Source organism: Schistocerca cancellata, chromosome 2, assembly GCF_023864275.1.
Source record: "Schistocerca cancellata isolate TAMUIC-IGC-003103 chromosome 2, iqSchCanc2.1, whole genome shotgun sequence".
In the NCBI taxonomy this organism is placed as follows: Eukaryota; Metazoa; Arthropoda; class Insecta; order Orthoptera; family Acrididae; genus Schistocerca; species Schistocerca cancellata.
The window spans coordinates 1049540783-1049567171 of NC_064627.1; positions in this window are offsets into that span (position 1 = coordinate 1049540783).

Sequence of the window (26389 nt, forward strand, 5' to 3'; positions counted from 1 at the left end):
CATGCTGTCGTTGCGTGTCAACATTGCGTGGCAACATGCCACACGGGCAGCCATGTGGTCGTCCGTCAGCATTCGTGGCACCCACCTGGATGACACTTTTCGCATTTTCAGGTCGTCATGCAGGATTGTGTGCACAGAACTCACAGAAATGCCAGCTCTGGAGGCGATCTGTTCAACAGTAATTCGGCGATCCCCCAAAACAATTCTCTCCACTTTCTCGATCATGTCGTCAGACCGGCTTGTGCGAGCCCGAGGTTGTTTCGGTTTGTTGTCACCACACGATGTTCTGCCTTCATTAAACTGTCGCACCCACGAACGCACTTTCAACACATCCATAACTCCATCACCACATGTCTCCTTCAACTGTCGATGAATTTCAATTGGTTTCATACCACGCAAATTCAGAAAACGAATGATTGCACGCTGTTCAAGTACGGAAAACGTCGTCATTATAAGTATTTAAAACAGTTCTCATTCTCGCCGCTGGCGGTAAAATTCCATCTGCCGTACGGTAGCGCCATCTCTGGGATGTATTGACAATGAACACGGCCTCATTTTAAAACAATGCGCATCTTTCTATCTCTTTCCAGTCCGGAGAAAAAAAGTCGGAGGCCTTAGAACTTGAATGCACCTCGTAGTACTAGGGACAGAAAGTTGGCTGAAACCAGACGTAAACAGTAATGAAATCCTAAACTCAGATTGGAATGTATACCGCAGACATAGGCTGGACAGTGAAGCGGGAGGCGTGTTTATAGTGATAAGAAGTGTAATAGTATCGAAGGAAATTGATGGAGATCCGAAATGTGAAATAATTTGGGAAGGTCACGGTTAAAGCAGGCTCAGACATGGTAACTGGATGTCTCTATAGGCCCCCTGGCTCAGCAGCTGTTGTGGCTGAGCTCCTGAAGGATAATCTGGAAAATATTTCGAATAGATTTCCCCACCATGTTATGGTTCTGGGTGGAGATTTTAATTTGCCGGATATAGACTGGGAGACTCAAACGTTCATAACGGGTGGCAGGGACAAAGAATGCAGTGGAATTTTTTTAAAGTACTTTATCTGAAAACCATCTTGAGCAGATAAACAGACAACCGACTCGTGGCGATAACATATCAGACCTTCTGGTGACAAACAGACCCGAACTATTTGAAACAGTTGACGCAGAACAGGGAATCAGTGATCATAAAGCGGTTACTGCATCGATGATTTCAGCCGTAAATAGAAATATTATGAAAGGTAGGAAGATTTTTCTGTTTAGCAAAAGTGACAAAAAGCAGATTACAGAGTACCTGACGGCTCAACACGAAGTTTTGTCTCAAGTACAGATAGTGTTGAGGATCAGTGGACAAAGTTCAAAACCATCGTACAATATGCGTTAGATGAGTATGTGCCAAGCAAGATCGTAAGAGATGGAAAAGAGCCACCGTGGTACAACAACCGAGTTAGAAAACTGCTGCGGAAGCAAAGGGAACTTCTCAGCAAACATAAATGCCTTGCAGACAAACAAAAATTACGCGAAGCGAAATGTAATGTGAGGAGGGCTATGCGAGAGGCGTTCAATGAATTCGAAAGTAAAGTTCTATGTACTGACTTGGCAGAAAATCCTAAGAAATTTTGGTCTTATGTCAAAGCGGTAGGTGGATCAAAACAAAATGTCCAGACACTCTGTGACCAAAATGGTACTGAAACAGAGGATGACAGACTAAAGGCCGAAATACTAAATGGTTTTTTCCAAAGCTGTTTCACAGAGGAAGACTGTACTGTAGTTCCTTCTCTAGATTGTCGCACAGATGACAAAATGGTAGATATCGAAATAGACGACAGAGTGATAGAGAAACAATTACAATCGCTCAAAAGAGGAAATTCCGCTGGACCTGATGGGATACCAGTTCGATTTTACACAGAGTATGCGAAGGAACTTGCCCCCCTTCTTGCAGCGGTGTACCGTAGGTCTCTAGAAGAGCGTAGCGTTCCAAAGGATTGGAAAAGGGCACAGGTCATCCCCGTTTTCAAGAAGGGACGTCGAACAGATGTGCAGAACTATAGACCTATATCTTTAACGTCGATCAGTTGTAGAATTTTGGAACATGTATTATGTTCGAGTATAATGACTTTTCTGGAGACTAGAAATATACTCTGTAGGAATCAGCATGGGTTTCGAAAAAGACGATCGTGTGAAACCTAGCTCGTGCTATTCGTCCACGAGACTCAGAGGGCCATAGACACGGGTTCCCAGGTAGATACCGTGTTTCTTGACTTCCGCAAGGCGTTCGATACAGTTCCCCACAGACGCTTAATGAACAAAGTAAGAGCATATGGACTATCAGACCAATTGTGTGATTGGATTGAAGAGTTCCTAGATAACAGAACGCAGCATGGCATACTCAATGGAGAGAAGTCTTCCGAAGTAAGAGTGATTTCAGGTGTGCCGCTGCTATTCACAATATACATAAATGACCTTGTGGATGACATCGGAAGTTCACTGAGGCTTTTTGCGGATTATGCTGTGGTATATCTAGAGGTTGTAACAATGGAAAATTGTACTGAAATGCAGGAGGATCTGCAGCGAATTGACGCATGGTGCAGGGAATGGCAATTGAATCTCAATGTAGACAAGTGTAATGTGCTGCGAATACATAGAAAGATAGATCCCTTATCATTTAGCTACAATATAGCAGGTCAGCAGCTGGAAGCAGTTAATTCCATAAATTATCTGGGAGTACGCATTAGGAGTGATTTAAAATGGAATGATCATATAAAATTGATCGTTGGTGAAGCAGATCCCAGACTGAGATTCATTGGAAGAATCCTAAGGAAATGCAATCCGAAAACAAAGGAAGTAGGTTACAGTACGCTTGTTCGCCCACTGCTTGAATACTGCTCAGCAGTGTGGGATCCGTACCAGATAGGGTTGACAGAAGTGATAGAGAAGATCCAACGGAGAGCATCGCGCTTCGTTACAGGATCATTTAGTAATCGTGAAATCGTTACGGAGATGATAGACAAACTCCAGTGGAAGACTCTACAGGAGAGACGCTCAGTAGTTCGGTACGGGCTTTTGTCGAAGTTTAGAGAACATACCTTCACTGAAGAGTCAAGCAGTATATTGCTCCCTCCTACGTATATCTCGCGAAGAGACCATGAGGATAAAATCAGAGAGATTAGAGCCCACACAGAAGCATACCGACAATCCTTCTATTCACGAACAGTACGAGACTGGAATAGAAGGGAGAACCGATAGAGGTACTCAAGGTACCCTCCGCCACACACCGTCAGGTGGCTTGTGGAGTATGAATGTAGATGTAGATTTAGCCTGATGTCATGCAGCAGACATAACGTAACTGTCATGCGTTTCCTTCTTCATGTTAATTCTTGGCCACACTCCGCAGGGGCAATGAAGATGCGTTTTCGATGGGAAGTATTTGATCACCCACAATCGAGCCAGCAATTGGCCACCTGGCGTTTCATCTCTGCTCACATGAAGCTCTGGCTACGAAGACAACATTTCGACACAAACAATCAGCTGTAAACTAACGAAGAAAATTGACAGAAAGGACAAGTGGCTGCCTTCTTTGACGAGGGTACTGGAAAATCGGTACAACGCTGCGATAAATGTCTACGTCGGAGCGGCGAATATGCAGAGAAGTAGCTGGAAGGTGTAGCTAACTGTTACAAATGAAACATTTTTGATTTTAACGATGGTTTCCATTTCGCTAACGCTCAGAGCCCTCATAGCTACAGAGAAAACATCCTTCATGTTATGTGTAACATCATTGTTTTACCATCCCAAAATTCATTTACTGTATTCCTTTTACTTATAAACAAAATCCTATAGTGCAGTAACTTGGCCACTGTTAGTCTGCTGCAGATATGAGGAATGTTAATGATAGATGAACAAATAACGGTACATTTGGAACAGTACAAATTAGGTTTGATAACCACAAGGGTAAATTATATATCTTGTGTACCACACCTGTGTTTGCATTAGAGTAGTACAGTTGTTGCTCTGAACGCGTAATTTTATTTGTTTTAAATACCTTGTGCTCAATAATCTTTTACTAGTCGGTTGGCTGTGTTTAATTTACCCCTTAACATTACACAATAAACGTAGACACTGAGAAATTTATAGTAATTACATAGCGTGGTGACGATCTTTTAATTCGACTTCTTTGTGCTTTATGTACTAATATTTCGACAGATACCCATGTAACAACTAACTCTTAATCGAAACAAAGAAAGGGAATAGTACCATTATTAGACAGAATGCAAAACAAATAATTGGTATGAAACGAAAACAGGTTAAAAGTTGTTTGTAACACAATTTACTTTAATGTTTAATTCCATGGAAACATTCAGATTTGCACAGTTGTGATAAGCACATAATTCTCAGCGACGACAGAAAGAAAACGTTTGACGTATGGGTCATCTCTCACACAGGCACACTGAGGTACTCGTAATCGATACCCAGAATGAAGTAGTTGAATGAGGTGCTGTACGGAGCAACGGCGATATTGTAAGGCAAATACAACGGGTAGCTGAGAGGCCCGCCGTACCTGATCTCGAATATAAACCCGGACTGCGTGTTGGTGGTACAGTCCACGGGTATCCTCAGGAGCTGGAGGGGTTCTGCGACTTCTGTGTAGTTGTAGGCGGAGAACACGTGCCACACACCATCGGAAGTCTGCTGGTTCATGGTGATGTGTATGTCCTGCTGCATGGGGCCCACCCTGTTGTTCTCCAAGTTGCGCTGGTGGGAGCTGAGGTAAAGAGCAGTCACCCTGTACACGTCCTTCTAGGTGTGCGGCGTGTTGAAGATGCCTACGCAGCACTCCGCCTCGCCCACATAGTTCTGTGTATCCCGGAGCAGCATTGACACCTTGGGGTAAGCGGCTGCAAACACACATACATTCTCACAAAATGGCATTCCTAACGCTAACTATACGCTGTTTGACAGTTGCTAAGAAACAGAGACTTTGTTGGACAGGAATAATCACAGGCTATGATGGACGATATGAAACACAATACATACGTAACAGAGATGGAGTAGTATGTAGATAACGAAAAGTGGTACAGATTTCACCACATAGGGAATGAAGATAACAGACATAGATTATGTGATCAAAAGTATCCGGAAACCGCCAAAAACATACGTTTTTCCTATTAGGTGCATTGTACTGCCACGTATTGCCACGTACTCAGTATCAGCGACCTAAGTAGTCATTACACATCGTGAGAAAGTAGAATAGGGCGCTCCGCGGAACTCATGGACTTCGAACATGGTCAGGTGATTGGGTGTCACTTGCGTCACACGTCTGTACGCGAGATTTCCACACTCCTAAACATCCCTAAGTCCACTATTTCCGGTGTGATATTGAAGTGGAAACGTGATGGGACACGTACAACACAAAAGCGTACAGGCCGACCTCGTCTAATGACTGATAGCCGACAGTTGAAGAGGATCGTAATGTGTAATAGGCAGATATCTATCCACACCACCACACGGGAATTCCAGACTGCATCAGAATCCACTGCAAGTATTGTGACAGTTAGGTGGGAGGTGAGAAAACTTGGATTTCATGGTCGAGCGGCTGCTCATCAGCCACAAATCACGCCGGTAAATGCCAGACGACGCCTCGCTTGGTGTAAGGAGAGTAAACATTGGACGATTGAACAGGGCAAAAACGTTGTGTGGACTGACGAATCACAGTACACAATGTGGTGATCCGACGTGGGTATGGCGAATGGCCGGTGAACGTCATCTGCCAGCGTGTGTGGTGCAAGAGTAAAATTCGGAGACGGTGGTGTTATGGTGTGGTCGTGTTTTTCATGTAGGGGGATGGCACCCCTTGTTGTTTTGCGTGGCACTATTACAGCACAAGCCTACATTGATGTATTAAGCACCTTCATGTTTCCCACCGTTGAAGAGCAATTCGGGGATGGCGATTGCATCTTTCAACAGGATCGAGCACCTGTTCATAATGCACGGCGCGTGGCGGAGTCGTTACACGACAATAACATCCCTGTAATGGACTGGCCTGCACAGACTCCTGACCTGAATCCTGCAGACCACCTTTGGGATGTTTTGGAACGCCGACTTCGTACTAGGCCTCACCGACCGACATCGATACCATTCCTCAGCGCAGCACTCCGTGAAGAACGGGCTGGCATCCCCCAAGACACCTTTCAGCACCTGACTGAATGTATGCCTGCGAGAGTGGAAGCTGCCGTCAAGGCTGAGGGTGGGCCAACACCATATTGAATTCCAGCATTACCGATGGAGGGCGCCACAAACTTGTAAGTCATTTTCAACCAGGTGTCCGGATACGTTTGATCACATAGCGTTGGTTAACATTCGTGTTTGACACAGGTCAGATTTGCAACATAAGGTCGATGCCAGACTCTCAGTAAGGAATATGCCCTTCTCGCGCACTAATGCACATTTTGCACCTTCTGTTCATGCTGGGTACCACACTGCTGACGAGTCCTCGGACGGTATTTTCCCATACCGCTCTCAAGGCAGTATCCATTTCTTCTACGATTCATGTACGGGGTGTTCATTGAGAAACACGCTTCACCAGAGCATTCCAGGCATGCTCTTTAGGGTTTAGATTTGTGGATTACGCAGACCACATCGTAAGTTCAGTATCTCCAATATCCAGTTACACCTCAGAGGTCCTGTTTGGGCGGGCTTGGTCGTCCATAAACAGAAAGTCGGGACCAGCATTATCCAGAATAATTTCCCTGCAACGACACTGTGCTGTATGGAACGATACCTTGTGCAAAGATATGCAGCAATGTTCGGTCACTGTGCGTAATGCCTGCTCACATCATAACGCCTGGGACATACCGATGACGCTCATGGCCACTGTGGTGTGTACGTGTTCCCCTCTCTACACACCAATTTGCGGCCACAGTCACTTGTCACAGTGAAGCGAGATTCGTCGTAGAACATCACTCTCCACCACCGTTGCAGGCCCCAAGCAGCATGTACCTAGAACATTTTTCCCACGATGAAGTGATTTAAGTAGGATGCATTTAACATGTTTTCGAGCATACAAATAAGCCTGATTAATTCGCCGAGAAATGGTTTTGGCTGAGACATGTGTACCGGTAGCTGTTGCAACGTTTGCAGCCACCTGCCCAGGAGTGAGACGTCTATCCGTTTTCACGACTTGGGCTATGTATCGATCCTCTTGCGGTGTGGTGATTCGTCTGAGGCCACCAGCATGCTTCCGCGTAACATTTACACCGACATCGGCCTTTTTAATCGCGAGATCACTATTTCGGATGCCGCTCGGGATCAGCCGAGCGGTCTAAGGCGCTGCAGTCATAGACTGTGCGGCTGATACCGGCGGAGGTTAGAGTCCTCCCTCGGGCAAGGGTGTGTGTACACTCCTGGAAATGGAAAAAAGAACACATTGACACCGGTGTGTCAGACCCACCATACTTGCTCCGGACACTGCGAGAGGGCTGTACAAGCAATGATCACACGCACGGCACAGCGGACACACCAGGAACCGCGGTATTGGCCGTCGAATGGCGCTAGCTGCGCAGAATTTGTGCACCGCCGCCGTCAGTGTCAGCCAGTTTGCCGTGGCATACGGAGCTCCATCGCAGTCTTTAACACTGGTAGCATGCCGCGACAGCGTGGACGTGAACCGTATGTGCAGTTGACGGACTTTGAGCGAGGGCGTATAGTGGGCATGCGGGAGGCCGGGTGGTCGTACCGCCGAATTGCTCAACACGTGGGGCGTGAGGTCTCCACAGTACATCGATGTTGTCGCCAGTGGTCGGCGGAAGGTGCACGTGCCCGTCGACCTGGGACCGGACCGCAGCGACGCGCGGATGCACGCCAAGACCGTAGGATCCTACGCAGTGCCGTAGGGGACCGCACCGCCACTTCCCAGCAAATTAGGGACACTGTTGCTCCTGGGGTATCGGCGAGGACCATTCGCAACCGTCTCCATGAAGCTGGGCTACGGTCCCGCACACCGTTAGGCCGTCTTCCGCTCACGCCCCAACATCGTGCAGCCCGCCTCCAGTGGTGTCGCGACAGGCGTGAATGGAGGGACGAATGGAGACGTGTCGTCTTCAGCGATGAGAGTCGCTTCTGCCTTGGTGCCAATGATGGTCGTATGCGTGTTTGGCGCCGTGCAGGTGAGCGCCACAATCAGGACTGCATACGACCGAGGCACACAGGGCCAACACCCGGCATCATGGTGTGGGGAGCGATCTCCTACACTGGCCGTACACCACTGGTGATCGTCGAGGGGACACTGAATAGTGCACGGTACATCCAAACCGTCATCGAACCCATCGTTCTACCATTCCTAGACCGGCAAGGGAACTTGCTATTCCAACAGGACAATGCACGTCCGCATGTATCCCGTGCCACCCAACGTGCTCTAGAAGGTGTAAGTCAACTACCCTGGCCAGCAAGATCTCCGGATCTGTCCCCCATTGAGCATGTTTGGGACTGGATGAAGCGTCGTCTCACGCGGTCTGCACGTCCAGCACGAACGCTGGTCCAACTGAGGCGCCAGGTGGAAATGGCATGGCAAGCCGTTCCACAGGACTACATCCAGCGTCTCTACGATCGTCTCCATGGGAGAATAGCAGCCTGCATTGCTGCGAAAGGTGGATATACACTGTACTAGTGCCGACATTGTGCATGCTCTGTTGCCTGTGTCTATGTGCCTGTGGTTCTGTCAGTGTGATCATGTGATGTATCTGACCCCAGGAATATGTCAATAAATTTTCCCCTCCCTGGGACGATGAATTCACGGTGTTCTTATTTCAATTTCCAGGAGTGTATTTGTCCCTAGGATAATGTAGGTTAAGTAGTGTGTACGCTTAGGGACTGATGACCTTAGCAGTTAAGTTCCATAGATTTCACACACATTTGATCTATTTCGGACTCATTGATTACTGTGGCCTCAGTAGTGACACTTTAAGCGCCTTCGAGCCGTCCGACTGCTCGTTCGCGATCATAAGCACTCAAATGATGTCTGCAGACTTGTTGCCGTACCACACGGAATGTTGGACTAATTGGTTCTACAACAATCTCCGTCAACCATAGTACAGCAAGAAGTGTCATGTGCATAGAAAATGTTCCTGGATAGGCTTCGCTGCAGTTAACACTTCCGGGCCTCTCCATTTTCTCCTGTCATTGCTCGGGTGTTCCGTAGCAATTATCAGTTGTTCCACAGCAATTATCGGTTGTTCAGCAGGAAACTATCAACCAATGAACTTTCCCTTTAAATATTTGACTACAGTTTCTCCCATCAACTGGTTTGGTGGTTAACGAAATAACCACACAAAACCAAAGTTCGAGGTTCCGATGTCGAGAAGACGATTGAATTTTTCTTGGAAGACAACGTGACTTTCCATCAGGGAGATGCTTTGTGGGTGCGAAATAAAGCCGAATGTTTCTTTATTCATACTATAAGCTGAAGTCTACTTCAGTATCTGGCACGTGGATAGTGGAAAGAAGAAGGTGTGTCCGCACAGTTTTACCTTTCTTTGTTCAGTGGCTGTGCTCACTGAACCAACCAGTACAAACAGCTGTCAAACTTTTCGTAATCTCACGACACAAAAAAATTAGTTACCCCCAGGCTGCGTCCCACAGACACCGTGCAACACCGGCTCTAACTCTGACCTCAGTTTACACAGGAAGACGTCCTACATCAGGTATGCGATATCCACACGAAGCCCCCAAATTGTAATTAGATTCCTTAGAGCCATCAAATTTGTATAAATGTTGCACAACACGGAGAAACTGCCACGCAATACATAAGATGACCATTCCATGTCTAAACCAGTCACCTGTGTGCAAGAAATACAGTTACTCGTAATGAATTACAACAGCTTAATCTGCCCCTGTAACGATCTTATTAGACGGTCGTGAATCTGGAAATCAACGTTAGATAGAGGAGGAAAATAAACTAAGCGAGACAGTGGCGACGTCATTTGATACACTTGTGAAGAAACTGCATCTGGAAGGAAGATAGGAATCAAGTGGTGTAGTTACCTGCACACGCTATCAACGACAGCAGAGTCGCCGTCTGCTTTACCATGATGAACATCTGGATCTCTTGTCTCGACTAAGAAGGATCTCAATGTAGAGCCATGAGCTTGACAACGCTTTTTATGCAAATAAGAGAGGCCAATTTTGACGTCAGGTAAGCCAGAGTGGCCATCGATAACAATTTGGCAGCTGCGGCAGAGGGTGGAGCGCGCTCACGTGTAAATACCATTTCGTGTCTGCCACTGATATCAGAGCATGTCAGTTACTTCTTGTTTTTTAGTAATCAAACTTCTGACAGGTTTGATGCGGTCTGACACGAATTCGTGTCTTAATAACATTTTGCGACTGCGTGATTTCAACTTAAAGTGAAATATAATAAATAAATTAAGTGAAAGCTACTTAAACTGTGCCTGTGTTTCAGGAAGCGTGGTAGCTTTTGACTATTTGGCTACGAAGGCACCCTTGTCTCTCTCCCATATACCAGATACTTCATTACACTTCAACGTTTAGTATGATTTAAGGTACACTCGGCTTTATTTCACGCACACAAAGCATCTCTCGAATGGGAAGTTACGTTAACTGCCAAAAAAAATTTAACCACCTTCTGGACATGGGAACCTGTACCTTCCGTTTTGTGCTGTTATTTTCCTGGCTCCCAACGCGCTTGCTGCTATACTCAGACAGTTAGTCATACAATTGCTCAAAAAATTAATAAAATGCAGACAGAAGTGTAGTGTGGAATGAAAAATTATGTTAACCACACACTAAAACTTTCATTAAGATGCGAAGAAGTTTATTAAACCTTTTGCTTCACTGAATCAACCTAAATATAGCAAGTAAAGCTTATTAATGAATCAACGACAGCAGTACACTTCGTCAGCCAGTTAGGGGTCCCAGTGAACTACTGAAAATTTTTCCAAGTTCAACCTTGTCTGTTCACACAGAAAGTTCCATACTAGATAACAAGTTTAACAATTAGTCGCTAAGGATTGTAAACTCGAAGACATGTTCCTAAGTTCAGACACTTTTCACCTTGCTGACTCTTTTTTAAGTCCATACGACTATGTGCCCGTAGACATCCAAGGGGTGAGCCACCGATCCACGCGTATTTTACAAGTCCGCGATTCGTAAACAAAAAATTTCTGAACAGTTTACAAACGTTACCAAATCATCGTCCATAGATACATACGTTTGCATTGCTCCAGCGCTTGCATACGAAACTCCGGTCAAGTCAGCCGACGTCCTTCTATGCCCTTGCACAGCGTTTACGAAAATCCCCATACATACAATTACCATACATTCTTAACTTCTATTTATCTTACTCTATACACATGTACAACAGATTAGACGGAAATTTTCTCAATTTACCGACATTGTCTTTTTTTTTTTTGGTCCATTTCACTAGTTAGTTCTGTAATCAAATTCTTGTAAGTGTAAGCGCTACTTTAGCCTGTTTTGCAGCACATAAATTATAAACAAATAGAACTAGCTTCATTTACACATAAATACCTAAGTAAATATCTAAACTGGTATTCTGCTGCTACTTTCATTATTTAATTAATCATACTGCGTAAAAAAGGCCGTTTTATGTTCAGAATACATATACCAGCACGTATTTTAAAATCAACATAAATAAATATTAAATGTTGTTCGTTGGTAAGCGCATCATTTAGAACTGCTCAACTGATCAGTTCTTTTTTTTTTTGGTTTTCAACATTTCGCGACTCTGTCAGCAACTGTATAAATATTAATTTTAAATTAACAATAGCCTCAGTTGCAAATGAGGTTGTTGTTAATTTAAAATTAATTTTTTATGTGTTCGTAATAGTCCGAATAAGGTTTTTAGTGAAAAAAATTGGAAAAGTTGCCAAAAAATTGGAAAATTGGGGAAAACCTGAAAGTGGTTTTTTCTATGAAACTTTTGTATGAATTCAAGACCATAATCCACGATTCGAACGAAGGATACGTGTAATTCTTTTTTGTTTTGTTCGTTATGGTCCTGGAAAAGGTATGAGGAAAAATTCAGGAAAATTAGAAGGGAAAGTCGGAAAATCAAAAATCGTAAGTTCCTTATAAATTATCGGCCATAGCTGACTATAAGGAACTATGTATTTGGTTGATTCTTCCTTACTGTGTTCGCTATGCTCCCGGAATGGAAATTACTCAATCGAATGTTTTCAGTTGAAACAAAACCTGTGGAAGATCTGGACAAAAATCTGGAAAAACGCATTCCATCCTAAGATCTGGACAAAAATCTGGAAAAACGCATTCCATCCTAACTTAAAATTCCCAATTCCGATTTATTCCACTACTACGTGCGCAAATGTAGATTGACAGCTGACAGCCAAATTGTGAATTGTGAAGTGACAGACGGATATACAGCAACAAAGAAGTGAATCAGTTGTTCGTTTCCAATGGGATCGCGGTTATTCGCATCGCACATTGTGTCGCAATCGACACAATTTGAATTGAAGTGACACTATTTAATCACATTGCGATGCAGACAGTAAGATGGAGCAAGTTATGTCTCTGAACCCATAACGCTACAAAGCAAACGAATTTTGGATGTGATTCGACTGCAGAGCAACGAGATGATCGAAATTAAATTGAATGGACTCGATTTTCACAAACACTTTCAGCACATACACAAGAAGAAAAAGGAAATGCAAACGGATGTCATATGCATCGAATGAGACATCATCGGTCAGTTGAAACCAACTGCGCTACAATGTATTTGTGACAAGCAAATGTTGCGTTGAATACTCACCGAGCTGCATTCCGTTACAGCGTGACAATGGACTATAGTGCAGACCAATCCGTTGCTAGTGGATTGATGATCGTTGTGTGCGCACATTATAAGGTATTGAAATACGGAAACGAAAACCGTGGACTGCGTTGCAAATTGGCGCCATTGGTCCCGCCACCAGGGCCATTGCGTTCATTGCTTGCTGGAAAAGTAAGAGATTCCTCCCATTACCTAACACAAATCCAGAAATACAGCAGTTGCTTCCAAATGACTTCATTTGGCGCAACAAATGTGTGAGAACGCAGTACGCTTATGAAATTTCCCATCGGCGTACTTCTGAATGTATTCCTCCCCAAGTCGAATATCCATGGCCACAATAGTTAATAGATATAGAAATACGTTTTTTCTCATTTTTACTTTGTTTACACATTTCCAACGGCTTTTCACAAATTCACACAAAACTATCACAAACAAATTTATTGGAATTTGGACAGGACAATGTCTGTTGTGTCAGCTAGTGAACAGTGTTTGTAAAGTTCCACAAGGATGTTCCGACAGATCTTCGTGAGCCCCATCCGTTGACACTTCATAAAAAAATCACGTAAGGCATTGGGAGATACTAATTTTTAAAGTTCACTTCAATTGTAAAACCTTTGATAAAGAATAATTTAAAAACAATCTGCTACATTGATGGAGGAGGCGTTTTCCCGTTCGCACATGCCAGGACGCTCCCCTCCCTTTATTTCCTCACCCTAGAGCTGCCAAATACACGCGCACTCAGTAACGTCTGTTCTTCAAAGTTTTGGCGCGCTGTATCCTCACAAATCCCTCACCTGCCACACCATATACGCATAGTGTAGCAAGTAGCACCAAACACTAATAACTGTGTCATTATGTCTCCAACAAAAATACTCTCCATATACTACACACAAGAAAAAATTAAAGTTCAGAGAAACTTATCAGGCTGTAGTCCTACTAACCTATTTGGCATCATTTTCTACCTTAACCTTTATTTTACAACATTTATAAACATATGTGTGTTTCTGTGTGAACCAAAAAGTAAGTACATATCTTTGAAGAAAAGCGTAACAGCAAATTTGAACGTAATATACTAATTACTGTAGCATCCCGTATTTCTCTGTATATAATATGTCTGGTAAACACAAAAAATAAACAAAAATTAGCTTTTCTTGATCATAGTACCATAATAAATTTCTTAAAATTATTGCTTATCAGTGAAAGGTATGTGCTAAGGTCTCATCACGGTAGTTCCAGAAAATAAAGTCGGCAGTTGCCAACCGTAAGGTGGAATGGGTATAATATCTTTGAGTAGGAGGATCTTTGACGGTTAAGAGAGCTGGGCGTGCACAGTAAAAAACTCGCTAGTCGCAGCTACGTGCCCGGAGGAAGCAGACGAGTGGTGATCACTTTAAGGTAGGACACGCGCTCACTGCGCAGTTACACTGAGCAAACTTTAGCACGAAAAGGAGAGAAGATATATAATGATTTCAAAAATGGTTTTTGTTAGATAATATTCAGAGTAAGGATTTGTATGTCCAAGGTTTGACACAGTAAGCGTGTTATAAAATTTTTTGTAAGAGTGATTCGTGCTACAAAAATGTTGGAAATGGTAGGTTTCGTGTATGACCTAAAATTTTAACAATATATATATTGTGATCAACAATGTGTTTAAATCTAACAGCCTGAATCATAATCCACATCCTTTGCTTGTATCGAATACGAAAATGAGTAGTAAAGTAAAGTTACCCACCAATGAAAGAACGTAAAGAAAATGAGGCCTCTAGGCAAAATATATGTGCAGTTCATGGTTTGAAATCGATTTTGGTATAACTAAAGTTATCAGAGCAAAGTTATTTCAAATAACAAATTTTATGCCATTGCACAACTGGCATTATTCAAGGCCAGATATAATTTCTTTAAGTAAACATAAGGGCCAAAAGTTAATTTTTCTTAATGCCATTGCACAAACGGCATTATTCTCTTAAACTTGATTGCTGAGTCAAATACATGTTCCATTACTGCCAAAATGGAGTAATGCAAGAAACAAGTTCGCAGATGCAGTTTGTTGAATAATTAATTTGGAACAATTTTATCATTGATATTTTCACTAATTAATAAGGAAAGAATTTTGGTTGTATACTTTCACTTGGCGACATCCTCTGTGGTGACGTTTTGAATATATTATCCGTAACTGTGGACTTTGTAATCGAGCATTCCTTTCACCACCACTGTTTCAGCTCTGTGCTACATTGCTAGTTGCGTGATATTGCGTTTGCTGCTACGCTTGTGAATATTTACTTTTAGCTCTGCTTCTGCTTACACTGATTTTATTTGTATATTCTAATTGTTTTACGTTTTGTGTACAAAATATCGTCTTGTGAATTACGACCATTTTCAGTTTTTGGCCGCCATATTGTCTCCCTCAAGATGTCCAAAACAAATCGACAGGGTGGTAAAGTACAATACGCAGTTCCTCTAAATCGCGTAAGCAACAACATTCAGATAATGACCTAGGTTTGTCATCTAATCCTCCTACCTCACAAACTGATCAGGAATTTGACAACACTGCTGCGGCAAGTAATGACGCCACAGAGTCACAAAATTTCTCATCGATTCCTCTTCTGCCTTCAGATTCTCAGAACGTAGTAAGCCAATTAGAAACAATTTCCCATGACTCGTTCATGTTAATTCAACCTTCACAAAGCCATGTGGTTCATTCCGACAACCAATTTCTCTTGCAATATTCTTCCACAGACAGAGAAATAGCTTCATCTGAGAATTCTTAAAGTTTTTAGCAACCCTCCCCAGCAATATGAGTTGCAACACCCAAATCCCAAGGTGACATCCCCAGCTCTAATTGAAGACAAATTAGATAATTTTCTTCGACTACTGAGCGAACGTGACGCAAAGCGTGATGGACAATATGCTCAATACCGTGCAGACAATGCAGAACGTGACAAAAGATTAGCAGGGCGATTAGACGCTTTGTGTGCTGACAACGCAAAACGTGATGAATACCTTACCGGTAACATTCAGAAATTAACCCAAACTATCGACACATTTAAAAAAGTAACTGACAATAAATTACAGGATATTATTGAAACGCATAAGCGCGACGTTACTGCCCTTAGGGACAGAATCAATCCACTACTTCCACCTGAGTCTATTGAAAAGTTGCAACAAACGTCTGCTGCCCATTCTGAGCACATACAGGCCTTAGAATCATGTACCGAATCCCTGACATATGACGTCACTCAAATTAAAACAAAGGTCAGCGAACAGGGTGAGCAATTCCACTCACAATTAGAATACATAACGGAAAGAGTAGCCGCTTTGGAAACTCAAGCAGAAAATGAATTAGATCAGACAACCCCAGTTCCATTTTCAGAGACAACTGAATACCAAGCTCTGGCTAAATTTAAGAGTAAACAAATCACTATTAATGAACAACAAAAACGAGAACTCAATTCGTAGTAAACTTTCCGATATTCAGCAACAATTACAGGACGACAGAGCGCCTCGTAATTTTGTCCCAGAACAGCAGGAAAATCCGTTTGCATACCAGCAACAACAGCTTCCATTCTTATCTTCACAGGCTCCATTTGCACAAGATTACCCAGTACAAAGCAGTACCTTCCCAGACAATTTTCCTTTGCCCCTTGATGCTCCTACTTTTCCACGCCAAGACAATGTAGATTACAAATACTTCCTGTCAATCAAGAAATTTACAACGTTCCGGAATAACCCGAATGATTTACATCCTCTTGATTGGATTCAGCAATTTACATTCGCATTTCCTCTAAATTGGCCAGTGGCACATCAATTAGAACTTGTCTGCAGTTTCTTGGAGGGCGAACCTGCAATGCGAATGAGATACATTGCACGGCAATGTTTGTCTTTCCAGTCATTCCAAGAACAATTTCTTCACGCTTGCTGGAATCCCACTTCACAGCGTGTTGTGAAAGATCAGTTGCTAAATATGCCACCTTTTTATAACTCACAATTTGGCACTTTGACACAATATTTTGGCCACATGATTCAGCAGAATCAACATTTAACTGAACATTACAGCTCTTCCGGTCTCATTCGGCTTTGTATTTCGAAATTACCTATATCATTGAGAGTTCCGTTGCTGACAGGGAATAGCACAGAAATCTTGAATACTTTTCGTGATGTTTTACAGCTTCTTGAACTGGATGAAACACACAATACACGATCTAGTCAACACTCTTTCCCGGAAACACAAAAGAATAGAGACAACCGTTTCCGTAATAACGGCAGGCAGTTTCCGAATAATAGACCTCAATATGGAAATGCAAGACGCTTTCTTCCACAACCCCAGTATCAGCAGAATGTTGTGAATGCCTACCAATCCAGGAGTCAAAATTGTCATCCCCTTCCATCAATGTCGTTCCGCAATGGTCAATATGGCAATACCCCACAAAATAATCGGCGGTACAGCTACAACCAGAGATACAGGGAGAATCAGCGGAATAATTCCAACACTTCTTTTGTACGAAGAAACCAAATGTGGCACCAGAATCGCCATCAACAATACGAAACCAACGATTACTACCAACGATGACAAACCTTTTATCGCCCACCCACTCAACAGAATTTTTCAAATAGTAATGATAATCATCCAAGTCATAACCAGAGACAAACCGGAGACAAACCACTGACAGCCAACAGAATTATGGCAATGGCAGGCGAGTACCATTTTGTCAACCTGATTCCCGGTTCCACCCCAGACGTGATTTCACTAATTCATCAGGAAGAACAGTACAGTTAGAAGAAGTTCGTGCACCACGAAACAATAGAGATCATCAGCGTGAGACAGAACACCAACAATAGCAACTAACTGATCTACCTACCGCGTGCTCGCTGCAGCGCGAGCGGTGCCATGATACTTATGAAAATTTTACATCACACGTTATCCGTTGTGACGATATACGAGAGGACCTTCTGCTGGAAAAACTCGAACTACAACCAATTGTTCATCCTCCCCTCATTAATAGTTCGATAGGCACACACAAATTCTCTGCAGTCCTTGATTCGGGTTCTCCCATTTCGGTTATTAGTGAAGCCACTTTTCAAAAATGCGCCACTATTTCTACCATTCCAACACTTCCACTTTCGCATACTAAGGTCATTGGTGCTGTCCGTGGCAAAAGTGTAGATATTAAATAGCAATGTTACCTGCAATTTCAAGTCGATACACATTTTTTATATGCTACATTCTTAATAGTCCAGCTTCTCACTACAGACGTCATTCCGGAGATCGATTTTTTGAACAAGTATAAAGCAATTTTAGATTTTGAAGATCACTGGATTTGTCTCTGTAATGATAGAGTTTGCTTCTTTTTGGACTTTCACAAACATTTGTCGCACGCAGAACAAGACCTTAACAAAATTAATTTCATTCAGTCTTAGCTCCCGTCGGACGTGACACTGACGTCATTTTTTGTTCCTTCACCAAACATTGACAATGACGATACGACACCAGACATTGGTAACATTATTCAGGATAAAATCAAGGTAGTTGATTCAGCTTCAGTTCAAGAAAAGGAAGTTTACGTGCTATTTTAGCTGAGTTTTCCCATGTTTTTGACAAGGCTCCAGGCACAATTCAAGATTTTTTATATGAATTTCAAGTAAAACCCCATACCACTTTTGCTGTTCCACCTTATGTGATAGCGCTAGTTCACCGTGACATAGTTAAACAGGAAATCCAATCCATGGTAGCTCACAATATTACAGATTGTATACCGACTAGGTTCCTTTCAGATTACGCTGATACAATAGCTCCCTACTTAGCAATCATATACAACTGCTCGCTCACCGATAGATCTGTACCTACAGATTGGAAAATTGCGCAGGTCGCACCAGTGTTTAAGAAGGGTAGTAGGAGTAATCCATCGAACTATAGACCTATATCATTGACGTCGTTTTGCAGTAGGGTTTTGGATCATATATTGGATTCAAACATTATGAATCACCTCGAACGGAACGATCTATTGATACGTAATCAGCATGGTTTCAGAAAACATCGTTCTTGTGCAACGCAGCTAGCTCTTTATTCGCACGAAGTAATGGCCGCTTTCGACAGGGGATCTCAAGTTGACTCCGTATTTCTAGATTTCCGGAAAGCTTTTGACACCGTTCCTCACAAGGGACTTCTAATCAAGCTGCGGGCCTATGGGGTATCGTCTCAGTTGTGCGACTGGATTCGTGATTTCCTGTCAGGAAGGTCACAGTTCGTAGTAATAGACGGCAAATCATTGAGTAAAACTGAAGTGATATCAGGTGTCCCAAGGGAAGCGTCCTGGGACCTCTGCTGTTCCTGATCTATATAAATGACCTGGGTGACAAAGGGAAGCGTCCTGGGACCTCTGCTGTTCCTGATCTATATAAATGACCTGGGTGACAATCTGAGCAGTTCTCTTAGGTTGTTCGCAGATGATGCTGTAACTTACCGTCTAGTAAGGTCATCCGAAGACCAGTATCAGTTGCAAAGCGATTTAGAAAATATTGCTGTATGGTGTGGCAGGTGGCAGTTGACGCTAAGTAACGAAAAGTGTTAGGTGATCCACATGAGTTCCAAAAGAAATCCGTTGGAATTCGATTACTCGATAAATAGTACAATTCTCAAGGCTGTCAGTTCAACTAAGTACCTGGGTGTTAAAATTACGAACAACTTCAGTTGGAAAGACCACATAGATAATATTGTGGGGAAGGCGAGCCAAAGGTTGCGTTTAATTGGCAGGATACTTAGAAGATGCAACAAGTCCACTAAAGAGACAGCTTACACTACACTCGTTCGTCCTCTGTTAGAATATTGCTGCGCGGTGTGGGATCCTTACCAGGTGGGATTGACGGAGGACATCGAAAGGGTGCAAAAAAGGGCAACTCGTTTTGTATTATCACGTAATAGGGGAGAGAGTGTGGCAGATATGATACGTGAGTTGGGATGGAAGTCATTAAAGCAAAGACGTTTTTCGTCGCGGCGAGATCTATTTACAAAATTTGAGTCACCAACTTTCTCTTCCGAATACGAAAATATTTTGTTGAGACCAACCTACATAGGTAGGAATGATAATCAAAATAAAATAAGAGAAATCAGAGCTCGAACAGAAAGGTTTAGGTGTTCGTTCTCCCCGCGCGCTGTTCGGGAGTGGAATGGTAGAGAGATAGTATGATTGTGGTTCGATGAACCCTCTGCCCAAGCACTTAAATGTGAATTGCAGAGTAATTATGTAGATGTAGATGTAGACCAATCCATTCAAGTCCCCAATACATGTTGTGCCTAAACGGGATGATTCAATTCGCCTTGTTTTGGATTCAAGACAGATCAATGCGATCATCATACAAGAGACAGATAGGCCACTAACTTTGGATGAAATCTTACAACAGTTTCACGGCGTATCTATTTTTTCCTCCTTAGATCTTCGGTCCAGTTTTTATCAAATAGAATTACACCCCAACTGCCGCAGATACATAGCTTTTCTCTGTTTTGGTCAGTGCTACCAATTTTGCAGACTCCCCTTTGGGTTAACAATCTCAGCTGCAGTCTTTATTCGTGGACTAAATACTGTGTTGCCACCTCATTTGGAAGACAGGATTACCACTTACGTGGACGATGTTCTCATTGACGTTTCTTCCTGGCAACAGCATAATGAAATATTGTCTCAACTACTTCACTCGTTCTCTAGCTTTGGTGTTACAGTAAATCTAGAAAAATCTCATTTTGGACAAGTTCAAATCAAATTTTTAGGCCATCTTATTTCATCAAACGGAATTCAACTGGACCCTGATAAGCTAAAAGCAATCCATGACATCCAGGTTGTCACACTAAGCAACTTCGCAGTTTTCTTGGAATGATAAACTTTTTTCGCAGGTTTATTAACAGCAAAGCTTTAGATACGCCAACTTTATGTAAATTAACAGGAAAAAATTCTGTCTAGATTTGGGATAATACTGCTCAAAAGGAATTTGAAACATTAAAACAGTCTCTTATAGATGCACCCCTGTTATCTCACCCCGATGTTACTATTGATTTTTGCATCTGAACAGACTCCTCAAACACAGCCCTTAGAGTTCATCTCTTTCAAGAGTTCGTTGAAGGTGAAACCAAGGTACAAAAAACATCGCATTTGCTAGTCGAGTATTATTTATCTTCTTCAGAAAGAAACTATTCCATCACTGAATTAGAAGCTCTGGCTGTTGTATGGGCATTTTCCAAATTTAGACCTTTTCTTTTTGGTAGACACACCACATTATACACAGATCATAGAGCACTAAATTTTTGATGTCAGCTAAACTATCTCATGGTCGTTTACCGAGATGGGTTCTCTTGTCACAAGAATTCTCTTTTTCCGTTGTGTATGTACCAGGAGCTCAAAATGTCGTTGCTGACGCTTTGTCACGCACTTTAGACACCGACAACACTGATCCAGCCAACACCTGTTGCCATAACAATTTCAGTTAGCTGTACGTGCGCTAGGTCGCATTTGAAAACATTGTTTCCGATGCCTTGCACCACATTGCTTCAGAACAGGGTAAGGATTCCATCTGGAAAGACGTGAAACAACAATGGCGCGATGTTAATAACACCACTCTGTGACAGTATTACTTAATACATAACAATATTCTGTTCCGCCGTATCAGACCTGATACGACAATTTGGCTGGTTTGTATACCAGACCTAATTAACAAACTCATTTGGTATGTTCACCTTAGCTACACGCATTATGGACCGCGCAAATGTTTTCAGTTGCTCAGTCAATCATCTTACTTTTTCAACATGGAAAAACGTATTCGCCAAGTCCTCTCAAAATGCAGACTTTGTCAAAAAGCAAAACAACCCACTGTATCCTTTGCTCCTCAGACATTCCCCATCATCCCTTTACGTCTTCGTCAGCTAGTGGCTGCTGATTTATTTGGCCCAATTCCCTCTACAAACAGAGGTCACACCTATAGTTTTTGTCTGCGTGGAATTAACTTCAAAATTCGTCACTTTCACCCCATTACGTAGAGCTACGGCCTGCACTGTTTCACGTGCTTTTAGTAAACATTTTCTGAAAGAAGTGGGTCATGTAGCATCAGTAAACTCCGACAGTGAGCCGCAGTTCCGTTTGCGCACTTTGCGACATACTCTTCAGACTCACAAAATTTCCCCCATTTATATCTCCAGACACCAAGTTTCATCAAATCCCGCAGAAAGGTTACTGAACGAATTGGTGAAATTATTTAAGATCTTTTGTCATGTAAAACACAATGATCGGGACAAATACCTTCACATGATTCAGGATATAATAAATTCATTACCAAATACTTCCACGCAGTTGTCTCCACACCTTGTTTTAAAGAATCAACATCCGCCTGCCAAGATTGAAGAAATCATACATATCCCGAAGTCTCGCTGCCTACGGTATCACGAGATTATTCAGATTGCATTACACAATATTAAGCGAGCTGCTGACCAACGGCTGCGCCAATTGAAGTCGCCAAAGACGAATATTTCTGTTCAAGTAGGAGACAAAGTTCTGGTCCACTCCCACAGGCTATCCCGTAAAGACCGTAATCTGTGTAAAAAATTCTTTCTGTTATATAATGGTCCATATTGAGAAGTGCATATAGCACATCCTAATGCACTTGAAATCCAAACATTACATACAAAAAAATCACTTGGTTTACATCATATCACAAACTGCAAACATTTCATTGAATAGGCAGTACCGTTTTCGTTGGTAACATTTAGGGTTTCACTACTTCGGTTTATTAGAGTAAATCCCAACTACGTACGTCCAGCTATATTATTTATATTATTTCTCCCTGTCCCGGGCATGGTTTGCGGACGTCTAGCGCCTCAGTGGCGGCAGCCTGGAACCCTTCTAAGGGCCTGTGTGGCACAAGTTCCTGTCACAGCTGGTGGTAGGCCACAATGGAAACAACACGCACCGCTCGCGGGACAGACATTTTTCACGTTATTAGACGTGGGTCACGCGCAATTATTTTCCAGCGTGCAAACATTCAGAATATTTCCCTGTGTTGTAGCTCTAAATAACACCATCTGTGTTCTGTTCTTGCATTATGATAAAGACATGAGTTCAGAGACATCTTTTTCTGGAGACAGCTTAGTAGCGTTACCTGCTTTCTTTCCAGAACGTTATAGGTTTTTTACTTACTGTAATAACCTGGGATTATTTCAGTACATTGCTGATGAATTACATTACTGTTTTCTGTGAAACTCTTTTCATACTGACGTTTGAAGTTGACATTACAGTTGAGAATCTCGGTCATCAAATTGATGTTGATACTTTCTACATGATATCTTTGCTCCTATTTTTTGTTGGATGATTATTTCTGTTACTTTGCGGCGACTACATTGTACTACACAGGGTGTAAACGGTATAAGGCGCCAAAATTATACAGATGGCACATCTCGCAATGCTTGACAAAAAAGTCTAGTAAAATGTTTGAGTATTTCCTACAGTTGTCCCAGAAAAAAACTGTTCGTCTCAGGATAATGGTATTGGAAAAGTAGATACTTGGCCGTGGACTTACGTAAGCAATCGGTTCCTGTTATTGCCCGCTGCGCGTATTGACATCGCGAGCGTGAATCGTAAACACAAAGGCAACTGCGGCCTGAGTGGCTGCGCCTTTGTAATACACCGAGCGACGACAGTAGGCGAGTAACCTGTGCAGATGTTATTGCAACTATGTTAACTGTTAGGATGGAAGGGAGATTTTCTATAGCTGAACTATGCGATATGCATTTAATTTGTGGTGAGTCAAAAGGTGTTGCGAGGCAGCTGTACGAATTTATCGAGAACGCTTCCCACAACGACGACTTCCTGCACGAAAGACATTTGCTGCTGTGCACCGAAGGTTTGTGTCATTGTAATTGTCTACTTGTATGCGATTATTATGCATTTACATCTTAATAAAGTACAGTAGTTATCTGCACCTTTGTAAATTTTCGTCCATATCCGAAACGTATCTCCTTTTCTGATATGCTTTCCGTTTTTGCTACATCATGACAGAATACAACTTACGAGTACGTATTTAATTTCCTTAGATTTACTACCCCGCATAGAAGGCAGAGGCCCACAACGCGCCGATCGTACATTGGAAGCTGAGGAAAGAATTCTGGACCGCATCCAGGAGGATCCTTCTCAGAGTACTAGAAGCATCGCCCGCCACGTGGGTATGTCGCACACTGTCGTTCATCGCACTTTGCAAGAGGAGCGTCTGCGGCCTTACCACATTCAACGCGTACAAGCATTGGAAGAACAAGATTTCCCTCCACGACGTGAATTCTCGGAGTGGTTTTTGTTACACAGAGCGCAGCATGATTTTGTCAACAAAATACTTGTCACAGATGAAGCGTGTTTCACTCGCGACGGAATAACTAATTTCCATAAAATGCACACGTGGAGTGTACACATACACAATCCTCGCCACGTAGTGGCAACACATTTTCAGCGACGATTTTCCGTAAATGTGTGGGCGGGTATGCTCGATAATTACATTATTGGGCACTATGTTTTACCTGCACGTTTTACTGGTAACTATTACCGAACGTTTCTAGAGGAAACATTATTACCAACGTTGTTAGAAGACATTCCGTTAGGCATACGCCATAACATGCGGTTCCTCCACGATGGTGCTGCACCCCACATTGGTCACAGAGTACGCAGATTTTTGGATAGTCGATTTCCAGGGCGATGGATCGGACGTTTTGGTCCACGTCGATGGCCAGCACGCAGCCCTGATTTAAATCCACTGGATTTTTACTTTTGAGGCTACATGAAGGAACTTGTTTATGCCGAGCCAGTAAATAATGTGGACGAATTGACGCAGAAGATTTTAGATGCTGCCAATACCATAAAGGCCAATGTGCATGTGTGTGAACGAGTGCGACGAAACTGGGTTCGCCGTAATGAAGCATGTGTAGAAGCGAATGGTGGTCATTTCGAACGTTTATTGTAGTATTGGTGTAAGAGGAAACGAAGTAATGGGTTTTCTTTTCGTTACGATGTTGTTACAACAATGTGAATAATGCGAATTTAGTATACGTTATGGCATTGCCGTAAAAGGGTGAAACAGTTGATTGTAATTAATGCACAACTATCTGCTTGGTGATTGATTGAATTTGTACTAATGGAAATACATTGTGTTTGATATTAGCTGGTCATTACTACTACGACCTTCGTTATCGACTTGTTGAGAAAAAGACTGGTTGTACTCAATTCGCATAAAGAGAATTACACATTCTTGACAATCCAAAAACTGTTTAAATTCCTTTTCTCGATACCACTTGATTATCACACCACGTCGTTGTACACGCCTAATGATTTCAATCCTCTGGTCGGCTCGTTGCCTTTCTCTGGCCGCCCCGTCATTGTAGGCAATAAGCTCGGTACGCCGTGTACTGTCGGTTGACTACGTAAACAGAAATGCGTATACTATCTATCCTACGAACACTAGGTTTAAAAATACAAAAATAAAGTACATGATACAATAAAATGTCATTAGACATTTTTGTCAAGCACACCGAGCTGTAACATCTGTATACTTTTGGCGCCTTATACCGTTTACACCCTGTATTTATATTACATAATGACACTAACTGCAACAAGATTTTGTGGTAACGAAGGCCACTTTGTATGTTGATGTTAAGCTAGTGGTACCAATTTTCCTGAAGTTTACTTAGGGTTTTCGTGCTAGATGATATAATATGAGTATTGACAATGAACATAAGAAGATGAGACTAATGATTTTGATGGTTTTAAGATATTTGAAGAAAGGGTGTGTTCATACGAGTTTTTGACATGATATTTGAAACTTATGAGCAGAATGAGATATTGTTAGAATTAAGTTCCTTTTTTTGAGACTTTGGGATCTTGGACACTACAGGTGATGACTAGCAAATACTGTGTGCTGAAGTTCCGACCATAGCAACATATAGGGTGAGCGATGTTGCTCCACATTTTCCAGAAATGTCGATGGTGACTTTCTGAGGAGTTTCATAATTAATTTTAATACTATTTAACAATTAATTTTCTCTTCAGCTTTTAAGAACAAGTATAAAATATTTTACGATGTACCAAGTAACTTTCATTTCTGACCCTTTCCTTTTTATAATAAGCAAATACTCTTTCCTGGAAACTTATCACTTTGTCTCCAATTATAAACTGTTTATTAATTTTCAACTATTTTTCAGGTGCCATTAATGAAATAATACAATGACTTGGGATTACTAGAGTCCAATTGGGATTGTTTCCGGTCTCATTGTTGTGCATCCACTCAGGACTTACTTCATGACATACTACAAGCATTCTTTAACCATTTTTTTTTCTTATACCTATAGCATCACAAGTATCATAATTCTTACCTTTTATGATGTCTCTGTGCTGCCTTCTATGTTGCCTTTTTCTCTTTTCACGTGTTTTTCAAGCAAAGATATTATCATCTGTTACTATCTCATTGATTATCACTTGTGTTATGCTTTGCTTTATGTGTCCCTACACTTTTATTTTCTGGTAGTGTTACGTATTTCAGGATTAAAATAACGTTATGTTCTATGCTT